Source organism: Copidosoma floridanum, unplaced genomic scaffold, assembly GCF_036245765.1.
Source record: "Copidosoma floridanum isolate Cflo_tuat_1 unplaced genomic scaffold, Cflo_Japanese_pri ptg000035l, whole genome shotgun sequence".
NCBI lineage: Eukaryota > Metazoa > Arthropoda > Insecta > Hymenoptera > Encyrtidae > Copidosoma > Copidosoma floridanum.
The window spans coordinates 1,070,939-1,083,250 of NW_028321912.1; the positions used below are offsets into that span (position 1 = coordinate 1,070,939).

At 30.2% G+C, this 12,312-nt stretch overlaps 1 protein-coding gene and 3 non-coding genes across 5 annotated transcripts in view; all 4 read right to left on the minus strand.

Moving 5' to 3' along the window:
• LOC106647423 (uncharacterized) overlaps window positions 1-12,312 on the minus strand; it is a 132,803-nt gene that overhangs the window by 55,795 nt on the left and 64,696 nt on the right. The gene's annotated exons all lie outside the window — the stretch shown is intronic.
• Window positions 3,391-3,462, minus strand: TRNAP-UGG (transfer RNA proline (anticodon UGG)). Its single transcript has one exon. It is a non-coding gene; the product is annotated as a tRNA-Pro (tRNA).
• TRNAP-UGG (transfer RNA proline (anticodon UGG)) lies at window positions 5,712-5,783 on the minus strand. The gene has a single exon. It is a non-coding gene; the product is annotated as a tRNA-Pro (tRNA).
• TRNAP-AGG (transfer RNA proline (anticodon AGG)) lies at window positions 7,277-7,348 on the minus strand. The gene has a single exon. It is a non-coding gene; the product is annotated as a tRNA-Pro (tRNA).

Genomic DNA, 12,312 nt, shown 5'->3' on the forward strand with positions numbered 1-12,312 from the left:
GGATCACCTGTACGTGGTGCGCTGTTTTTTTTTTGCTCCATCTAATCAGCAGAGGAGGAAGGTTTCAGGACGATGACTGGGGAATACCGCTGGTTTCTCAGGTTTTTCGGAGATGCAGGTGTGCGAGGGAGGATACGAGGTTGAGGACGTAACGAGGTGAGCGCTGGGAGGCGGATTCGGGACGGATGGAAAATTGCATTAGTTCGTTTCGTGTGGTTGTTGATAGATGAGGGAATCTGTTTTTGGATGAGCTGAAAATACTTGATAAGGTGTGCTTGTGGGAACATGTGCGTTTTAGAAGATAAAAAACACCGCTGAAGATGTATTAGCACGTGACTCTCAGTGAATATCAACTGTTACCTACAATTCTTACAAGCAATAGGAATTTCAATATTTATTTTTTATGTTCTCTTTGTAGGATTAGTTGTAAACCTGTGGATTTTTAGCTATCTATTATTTAATTTTTTTCAATGAGTAACAGTAGTTCTAGCTGACATTGAAGTATTGAAGTTGGACATTGAAGTAAACAAATATACGTCTTGGGAAAAATATAAATTTTAGTGACACCAGAAACATTTTAATTTGATGACGGAAACTATTTTTAGTCAAACTTTTAAAGCGTACAGAGAAGAAATCGATTTTTCGTAAACGAATCAAAATTTTACGTGAAATTTGTCCAAGTAAATTATTTACCATAAGATAGAAATTTTTACAAAATTTTTAAGAAAGTTAAAATTTGTTTGTGCTTTTCAGTACAATATGTAATAATAAAAAAATTAATTAATAAATAAAAAGTCCTACTAGGTCAGTATTTTTGTCAAGGAAATCCCGAAGAATTATACATGCAATGTAGACTGAAATTTTTTAGAGAGTAATGTTTTTAATTGTACGATAAACGTTATCTAATTATTCGATTAATCATCCTTTGCATGTTTACTAGCTCAAAAAACATAAAAAAGGAAACTAGTTTTAAAATAATATGCAAATTAAACCTTTTTTAACGTTTTTGTTATTGTTACTGATACTACTGCTGTTACTAATGTTTTAAAATTTATTTTCTAATTGCCATTATTATTGTTATTACAACTGATATTGTTATTATTATTATTATTATTATTATTATTATTATTATTATTGTTTTAATCATTTTATTTTTATTCTAGTTATTTACTGTTAACACTTTGGCCATGGTCAAACAGTATTAGTAGTGAAAAACGGTTCAATACTGCTTTACTCGAACGTATATATACGTGTTTGTTTTCATTTCTCATCTATCTCCTAAGAGGAAATTGACTGTGAAAAAAAAATGAATCCAATCGAGCGTCAAACTGTAACACCATCGGAAAACTGTTGTAGACAGGGGTCAGTTTAATACAGTGAGTATTACATGTAGCAATACATGTACGAGCTTCCAAACTATTGCAGCGATGAAAAATGTGGCAAAAGTTAATTAGCCGTAGACGGATGGGCATTTTTGGTGGGCGTTAGGGAAAACGAGAGTTTTGGGCGCAACTCGATGAGGATACGATGACTTTCGCTATTATTGAGCGAAGGGAACTACCGTTTGAGCGGTTGTTACTTTTTTTTAAATTATAAGTACATGCTCGAAAAATATTAAGAATAATTCCTAGTTGTAAGAGTAATAGTAATATTAATAATAGTTATAATGATAATAATAATAATAATAATAATAATAATAATAATAATAATAATAATAGACATCAAAGAAAATTAATAATGTAAATATTTACAGACATTCAGATTATCTTGAATCCGCATCAATTTTTTTAACGTAAGGTGTAATACTAAATATTAACTAAATAACATGATAAAAATATTTTAATTAATACGTGTTCTTACAGAACAGCTATGGAATTAAGAGTAAACACTATGATAGAAATAATACAGGTATACAATAGAATTGGAGTAATAGTTAAGAAAAGTTTAAAGCACATTTATGAGAAATTTTAGATTATTTTATAATAATTTTTATGTAGCTATTAATTAAAAATCAATAATTTGGCAATTCCACGTCTCTTAGTGAGAAAATAACACTTGGCATCAGTTTTGAAAAAATAAGCCTTGTTTTGGTATAGCTAACCTGTTTTCCTTTGTTTTTTAAATTTATTTTCAACAGTTATTACAAACATCTGAATTTTATTATTTTTTTTTTTTCCTTAATATCTGCCATACAAAGATACTTGTGTGAAGGCATTAAACTTATCAGATAAATGAGAATGTCGAGTAGAAATAAATTCGTAAGTACATATTACAGATGTACTGTGCTTGTTTACACTTTGCGTAAATAATCGGATGATACGATGTCACCATTTTTTTATCCTTAACGCATAGTTTGTTACTAACTACTATACAAAAAATCAAATGCAAGCAATACACTAACGTATAGAATATTCGTATCATTTTTAACTGAACAATCGCTACCATGAAAATTCGTTTCGCATATCTGAGTGAAGTATAAATTATTAATTACAGCTCAAGTAAAAATAGCCGATGCCAAATAGCAACAGAAAAGAAATTAAATTGCTCTTTAACGTAAAAAATTTAACGGTTCTTCTTTAACGGTTAAAAATTTTTTTTGAAAGTCCATGAAAATTGTACTTGGTATTAAAAACTAGGGTTTTATTACGTAAAAACTATCGGAGACAACGTTCAACATTTGAAACAGTATCAATTTTTTCGTTATAATTAGATATGGGTAACGATATTGTTATTTTAGTATCAAAATTTCCGTAGTTTCATCAATAAAACATATACTTAGATTCTGTTGAAAAAATTTACTTGTTGCAACGATGAATTGTTGGATTCCATAATTTATTTGTTTGGTTTTGCGATGACTGGCGTATGAAAAATTTCATTCTAGAAATAAAAATGCAAAATAAATACGAGGAAAACATGAATTAACAGAAAAACAGTTTTATTAGCAGCGCTGGAGTATCTGTATCGTAAGTAAGTAATCGAGTATACGTAATGTTAAGTCATAATACTGATAAAAGTATAAGCTAAGGAGATCAACGACTTTTAGAGGTAAACAATTATTTTGTAAAGATATTTCAAACACTTGACTGATTTAAAGTGCGAGTATTACGTCAGATTTATGACGTCAAAAAAAAGAAAAAGAAATTAAAAAAGGTACCAGCTGGAATATTAAGACAATATTAAACTTCCGAACAAGTGGCTATTCTTCATCGGCAACAAATTTTATTTTTCGTAAAATTTTTTCAGAGTGTACATCAAAGAATATGCGTACTATTGATATAAATTTTTTTACAAAAAAAAAAATTTTTTTTTGCCACAAAATATAATTTGTTATTATTAATTAAAAATATATTAAGAAATAAAAAAAATTATAATAAAAAAACAAACAAAAATGGGCTCAGCCGGGATTTGAACCCGGGACCTCTCGCACCCAAAGCGAGAATCATACCCCTAGACCACTGAGCCTCACATGGGAGAGGAGGCTTGATACACGATGTGGTTTCGTCTGTATGACAACGCTACCTCACAGTGCATCGACATCAACCCAAGCCGCCGCTATACCGTCGACTGTTCATGTTCAAGCGGCAGTATACATGTGTATGCGTAAGTAGGTATATGTAGGTTTGAATTACCAACCGAACGTGTTTCTTTTTGCCTCGTTCAAGGCCTTATTGAGTCAAGCGCGTTTCCCTACTGTCACGCTATATAGATATACATGGTACACGTGCAGCTTCGAAGTAGATAAGACACGTGGCTGTCTGTACATGGCTCGTGGTACTCTATTCTACCTTATGTTTTATGTTGCTATAAATATGTCAAATTTCCGATCAGTAGAAGCATTGGCGATGAAAAATATTCTTCTTAATTGAAGTCCCTTATTAGCCTCTTTTTGAAATTCAAGTGTTCAAAAGTATATTCGTCATTTTATGAACTGACACTTTACACGTGTATTTCATATTATATTTTACAATGTACAACGAAAATCGTCATGTAAAAATAAAGATCAAGTAGTAAAAAATCGTAAAATATTAGTTTACTTCAATATAAATATTTAATCATTTAATGTACTATTGATGTTTGCAACTTAAAAAATATCAAGCTCCTTTACGTATATTTTATTGGGATTAATTAAAACATACGTTTTTCAGAATATTGTTTAAATTCACAATAAACATTAGGTAACTGCAGTGAGCATAAAAAAAAAAAAATGTTACAAATATTTTGGCTTCATCAAGATTTACGAAAAATGCAATACTGAAGTATGTGAAAACATAATGCATTTAAAAATTTGAGCTGCAAATAGTTTAAAGTAAAAAAATATCATTACTTTATAAGGATAAAAATATATTGAACTCTTATGATTCGAAAAAATTTTGTTACACAGCAGGTATTGTGAATTATACATACACTATTATTTCTTACTTTTCATGAACGTTTGTACAAATTTACATGCTTTGAAATTTTATTTTACATGATGCGGTTTTGTGAGAAAAGTTAATGCTTTAGCATATACATTTTTTTAACTCTATTGAAATACATTTTGCGTAAGTCTGGATTCCTAAGTATTTTGAAGTACAAACTATTTTATCTGTAAATAAACCTTATCTCTATTGATCATTTTTTTCAATATTCAAAATAAATATTATTATAAATAAAACATGTTATGATATATTAACACAGTTTTAATTTATTCTATTGTAGATACTAAAAACTGTGTCCTTTCATGTTAAAGATTGGAAACGAAGAATTAAGTTTTTTTTTTAATTATTACGTTTAAAGCTTGTTCACATTAAAAAAAAACTGTTTAGTCAGTGGTCAGTTTGTCTTGAAAAGGTTTATATTTATAGTTCACTTTTTTATATTCTAATTCTTATTTATTTTATAGCTATTTTGAGGTATAAACTGCTATTATTTTTAGCTTACAAGAATCAGTTATAAAGCAGTCAACAATTTCAAGATAAATCAATTGCACACTTACAACGGATAAATACAAGTATTTAACATTCTAATTTTATTACGTTAATGATTGTACAACTGTATAAAGAGATATTTAACAATAATAATATTAAAAAAATTAAATAGAGCAAAAACTTTTTATAACTTTTATAATATGATTATGTGTACACGAATATGAATTTAAATGAGATCGAATGAGATAATAATGATAAAAAATAACTTTGGAATACATTACATATTAAAAAATTGATTGTCACATAACTTTTTGTTTGTTGCATGATTCAAAAAAGCAGCTTACTTGGCTCTTTATAGATTAAAAAATAATTAATTTAATTAAATTCGTGGTAATATTTGAAAGCAAAAAAGAGCATATCCAACGTACATTTTTTCGTTTGTTGGTTAATATATAATGCATACGTCTTTGATAAGATAAAAGGTTTTTAATTGTTGTTTACTTATCAGTACTTGAGCATTTAAATCGTTAATACTCTAAAAAAACGTTTACATAATTAGCTGCAACATTGCATGAAGCATGATAAATAAGTTAATGAGTTTACGTATTACTCATTCGTCTGATAAACAGTTCATTAACATGAAAATATAAATATATATATATATATATATATATATATATATATTTATAACAAGGTTCTCAGTGCGGTGTTTAAAAATAAAAGAAGGTAATTAAATTCCGCTTATTTTGTACTTAATTAACACAATAATTGTACGACAAACTTTATTTTTACAGAACAAAAGAAGGGCTCAGCCGGGATTTGAACCCGGGACCTCTCGCACCCAAAGCGAGAATCATACCCCTAGACCACTGAGCCACATGTTCGACATCATCTAAATATGAGTCCGTGTCATTATTAAGATGAAAATCGTGTTTGTGGCATAAGGGTGTAATGGACTTTATCATTATTTTACTACAGACGTGTACAAAGAGGCTAAAAGGTTTTCAAGACATTGATATATTTTTGTAGTCATCTTTTTCATTACTTTAGCTTATTACTAATTAATTCTTTGGCGTTGTGATTATTCTCATCTTTGTAAAAAATATATATCGATATGGATCAATATTGTTTAATGAATTTCTGCAACAACCATGTTACCATGTTTAATAATTTTTATCATCGAAAGTAAACTTTTGGTTTTTTATTAAAAATATATTAATGACACTTAGGGTGTGAAAGTACATCATTCAAAACGTCTAGTGTAGGAGACTACAGCTGATAACTAAATCTAATCCATAGCTTTATATTAATACTTTTTGGTATTAGTTGACTTTTTTAAATAAGAAATGGCTCAATTATTGTCATGGCACATTAATTTTCACAAAATTCAAAATATTTTTGTACAAAAAAAATAAATGTAAAATTATCTGGCAACAAAAATTATTCCTTTATCTAAAACACTATCCTTTTTAGTTTTATTATTCAACATTATCGAGTACTATGAGTTTTTAGTCCCAATGAAGCATAATACCGAAATTCATTGTTGGAAACTGAATACTTTGCCCCTTTCTATTTTGTTTACTATTTGTACAATTCAATATAATAATATTTAATACACGTGATTAGATGCATTTATGTTTTTACTTCTGTTTCAAATATGTATATCTTATAATCCTTGCTTCAAGTTTTTTGAAAGCTGAAAGTTAAATTTGGTTATTTCTTAAAAAAAAGCAAGTGTGTAATTAATAATTGCGAAGATCATTTACAGTAGTTGACGACAGTTTAATCATATTATTAGATTCATTTAATCACAGTGAAATTTATAAATTTTTTGCAACAAATTAAAACAACAACAATTTTTACCACAAGTTAATTGCCAATAATATAATTGATGCATCGCTGTAACCCAGAGGAATTTATACTTTTTCTTTTCGATGGTTTTTTTATACAAACAGTAAGTACAACTATTCTGTAAGTTATTTAACTACTTTGACGGAAGTGACACATGGCGAAATACTTTGGTGTTGCAATAATTTTTGCCAAGCGTATTGTTAATGTTACTACTACTATATTGTTGAAAAATTATGTCAAGTTACAATTATCTTTTATACATTTTTTCATGAAGACAACGAATTATGTATTTAACAATGTAAAGTATAAAATATGAATAAGAACAAACAATTTATAGACACAAAATACGTAAAAAACAGATCTGATCACGAAATACAAATTATGACACGTAAAATTATTTATAAATGGGGAAACTTAACTTGAATTAATAATAATAAAAAAAACGATTTGTTGTTACGACAACAAAGACATAAAATGTTGAAGTAACGTAGTTTATAATAAAAAATAATAACAAAAGTGGGTTCAGCCGGGATTTGAACCCGGGACCTCTCGCACCCTAAGCGAGAATCATACCCCTAGACCACTGAACCACGTTGTCGAAAAGATAATCGACGCTTCATAACGCAAGGTCCGTGCGGTCAGCGATCGGCACTAACAGAGCGGGGCAAGCCTTTCACTTCGTATCATCAACATAATATAGGATTCAAAGCTCGCGTGATTCTTGAAGTTTTTACCAAAGTATCTCGATTTCGTATCGATCATTAAATTTGTTCCACCACGTATTTTTTATTCCTTCAAGTCTTATAAGTGTATGTATATTATGAGTTGCACGATTGATGTACTCGCATATTTGTGTTTATAGAATTTTTAGCCTAAGCATGCACAATTAGAATGGTAAATAATTGTCACATTAAATATTGTAGAAATAAATAAATAAAACGCTTTAATACTGTGTAAACTAATAATTTAAGATAATTAAAAATGATATTTTTCATAGAAAAATTTCTTTCGTATGTATAAATTGACAGTGACGTATAAATGTATAGAAATATATGTTTACTCAAAACTGTTTGTCATTATTTATATAATTATAACAAAAAAAAAAGTCTTTATTATTCATTTGTTTAACATCCGATTGCATTGAATAACATAATATTCTTCTCTTCTGCAGTAATTGTAAACTTATATGATGAAGAGTTGGTGCAACTGTTACTTATAGGCACTAAGTGATTATCCGAGATGAAGCAAACAAATGATTCAAACTTTAGATGGAGCAGAAACACTCGTTTTACGTTTGTGTATTATCCAAAACAAAAGTATGTTAAAGATCAACATATAATCGGTAAAATTTACACATCACAAAGTTACACTTATCTAATCATCTTCAAAACTTTCTAATCTTCATTCGTAAATGTCTAATTTCTCCGCTTATTGATGAACAAATGGCAACTAATGTGACACAACATTATCACCAAGAATCCAACAAATCCAACTAAATCGTAAGTACGATCCTCGATAGAACGTCCACTTTCAGGCGTCACGCGAATTTACGTAACAATAAATAGAACAAGGAAATGGTCGGGGAAGCCGCTCCTGAACCAATTACTTACTCGAATGCGATCGGAACCTGCACAACAGGAAAACCCTTTAGGCGCATTACAGAAGTTAGGCGGAGGAGAAGTTAGGCGACACCGGAGTAATGGAAATCTCTCCTTGCTTCGCTCGCGCGATTGCGTACGCAGATCCTACACCATCTCTTCTTGATTTCGAAAAGTTGGGGAAGCCATTTGGGCCCTAAATGAGAAACGACGTTCCACGGGATCGTACCGTTTTCATCGGGATGCCGTTCGCGCTGTTGATTGCATTGCCAGTACATATTTATTGCTGTATTTACTTGAGACTGGAATTTTTGTTTTTAATAACTTTAATCGGTTTTTAAACATTGCGATTTCAAGTTCTGTCTTTCACGAAGTAACGATTGAGAGATCACGCTAAGCTTTAATTATATCGTTATGTTACTACTGCAGCTTCTCTACGAAACTTTAGTAGTAAAAATTACTAAGGTGCAGTAATTTTGAGATTGGGATGGGACAAATATTTTACCTGAGACTATACAGTTTGAAATTAATAAAAAAAAGTGAGAGGGTGTATCCAGTAGTCGCTAATATTTAACAACAAAATGGTCTGTTAGTTGATATCATCATCAGAGTACTGAAAGAAAAATTTTCTGTATAATTTTGTTTGCGCAATTTTACAACTCGGTATTTATTAAGAAGAATTTGAAGATAAGATTAGCAATTGTTAACTAAACGCCTCGGATGATATCTTCAAGTTATAGTATTTTTCTAAAAAATAGACACGTTTGCTCCAACATACTTCCAACATCTAAGATAGGCTGCATTTACATGAATTATGCAGAATAAAATATATGCATTTATTAGATTCTTGTTGCTAAAAACATGATAGATAAATAAAAAAAATGTTTTAAAAAATAAAAGAAAATTTTTGTTTATACAAATTGTTTAACAATATGCTACCTAACAATTTTTATGATGTGCATACTTAGACATTTAAATAAGGAGTGAAAATATCGGAAGAAAGTTTAAATGCAGCTCTTTATAAATAAACATAATGAACTCTCATGCGTGGTCTCCAGTACATACTTACCGCGTAAGCGCGCAATAGACCTAACGATGAGGCATTGCTAGATAAAAATAAAATTCAAATCATACATTGCTCATTCCATATTATTGTAGTACTATATTATACGAAAGTCTTAAGCCGTGTTGGATTAAAAAATGTGCATTAATGAATTTGCAACGTATGGTCGAATTTCGTGAAAAATCCTGTTTTTCGAAACTTCGTGAATTTTTTACTCGTAAACAAAGGGTTTTACGAAAAAATGACAAGAATACTTTTTGTCTTAAAATTGGCCAAAAAATCTAAAAAAAATTTTTTTATGTCAAAAAAATGAAAATTTCTTATTTGTTTATAAAAAATGTTTATAACAATTAATCGGCCAACTTTACAGCCAAGCACCTTCAAAAATCGGATTCAGCGCATCAAAATACATAAAAGAAACTTTGGTGCAGCCATGGACCTCCATCGGCAACGAAAAGTACCCTGGCTCCCGGACTAAAAAGGTAAAAATGTTTTGTACTAGAGAAAAGAGTTGATTAAACTGATATAACTGGTACACCTTACCATGTACTTTTACGATAACAGATACCGGTTTCATGTATATTGTCGACTACTATACTTTCTTTTAAAACTTCATTAGTAGTTACTTCTCATTACTTTTTATTTTTACCCCTCTTTTTGAAAAAATTTCTCAATATCCAATAAAAACATAAGCTGTTTGCATCATGGTGAAAGTAGTAATGAAATTTTTTTTAGTATATATTAAATTTAAATAATACTTAATCATTTGCAAATAAAAAAAGCACATCAAATTGTTTCTGTGAAAATCCACGTAGTAATGTCAAGTTGACATTACTTTTACTTTTTTACTTGATTAAATATGATATTAGTAGGATAAATTTGCATTGCCAATATAATTTCGAAATTCAAGATACACATATTGACTATAATTAATTATTGTTGTATATTTCAGACTATTGCAATAATTAACAATATATATTTACAATGAATAATTGGTGTATTAGAATAAAATTTAGAAAAATAGATTTTTTAACCATGGTTTTCTCAAACAACGCAGCATCCAAGTCAAACAAATGAAAATGGTGCACATTAATAATATTACCACAAAAAAACGAGTTGTTATTTGTTTACAATAACTTTTTGATTATTTACGCAATCTACTGAATTTCAAGCAGTAATACAACTGTAATTTGTGCCATTTCCCCGCATTTCCCGCCATTACCATGCCGTAGCCACAAAATTGCCCCAACTCCGAGCTACAGACGCAGTGCATCACGAAAGGAATATCTAAAGCGTCTTAACTCCCTCGAAGCCGATTTACCGAGAAATCGGCGCCAAGTGGTAAAACACGCCGAATTTCCGCACACGGCAATAGCCTCTAATTGCAAAGCGATGAAGCCGAGCATAGGGTTTGGAATTCAGGACAGGACTGCGCTTTTAGCGCCCCGATACCGATCTCTGCTGTCTCCTGGGCCGATTGAATAGCGCAGAGTCAGCGAGCTAATCCAGTTCGAAAAAATGTCAAGACGATCGACAAGTTGTCGCTGTTTGACGCGACGGCGATTTGTAGGCCGTGTTAATTTTTTTTTTTTTTTTTTTTTTTTTTGAGACTGTTCTCCAAGGAATGTTTAGCCGATCTTGATAGAGCTCTGTTCTATTGGCGCAAGGATGCGTTTTTTGTCTCTCTTATCTCTCGTGCACGCTTAACATTATTTGCGGGTATGCTTTGCCAGGTGACGGGAAATTAACGTTTTGGTAGAAGGAGTGAACCGTTACATAAAACTTGACCGTGAAAATTGTGGTAACGTTGGAACGTGAATGGGTATGTCGCTGAAGAAAAACAAATTCGCTTGAATAAAATGGATTAAATCAAATGGATAATTTTTTTTAGCATTATATTTAGTTGAATTAACTAAACGTTTATTTTATTCAAATAAATCTTTTTTCGTCTGTATTTAAATGAACGTTTATTTGGGCTTGTCTGGGTTAACAAAATTCAGTTAAAAGAATTTTTACTTAATAAGTTTTGATAATTTTTACCAGAAAAAAGCAAAAAATTGCAGGAATGATGACTGTAAAATCTATGGTAAAGGTGTAGCCGATGAACTACGATTTTTACTATAATGCATTTTATCGCAGTTTCACGGTAATGTTTTAACTTCAATAAAATTTGTTGATGTTAGCTGCACTTTTACCATTAAGTTGAAGTAATTATTTCTTGATTTATAAAAATAAAGTTGATAAACTGAGATAAATTAAACTAAATGTGAAAAAAAAGATTACTGAAAAGTTACGGTAAAAAATTTAATAAAAATTATTTTTTCTTTAAACTCCTTTTTTTGTAGTCAATTTGTAGTGCAGGGGTAATTTTTCTATCGAGTGTAAAATAAACGTCAAAATATTTGTATAATTTTCACTGTAGCTTTAGGGTAATTTTTTACGATATAATTCTCGTAGCTCTCATCACTGCGTAATTTAAAGTTCAATGTACAATAACGAGTGTAATCAAAATAATAATTTTTTAATCCGCAGCTGGCTCGTAACGACTTGCGTCATCTACCGCATCTCCGGCATAAATTTACATGTCAAGATTTTCGAGTCAGCTGCACCTGATTACACTATTCATTCGAATACGTAAGTATATTGTATGATCAGTCAACGGCACACAGTATATTCAACGGTACAAGGATTTGACAGGTACAGTTGCAGCCTCAATTTGGAAAATCGAAGGATTGCGCTCTAATTTCTACAAAATTTTCCAAAAAAGTCTACTTCCACTTTTCAACACTGCATAACGTCATTTGCAAGTTCTTTCGAGTGTCTGTAATTAAAATGTTTTGTATTCTGAGAGACACTTAAGTAGTGGCACGCCTACCTTCGTCTGACTACGTCT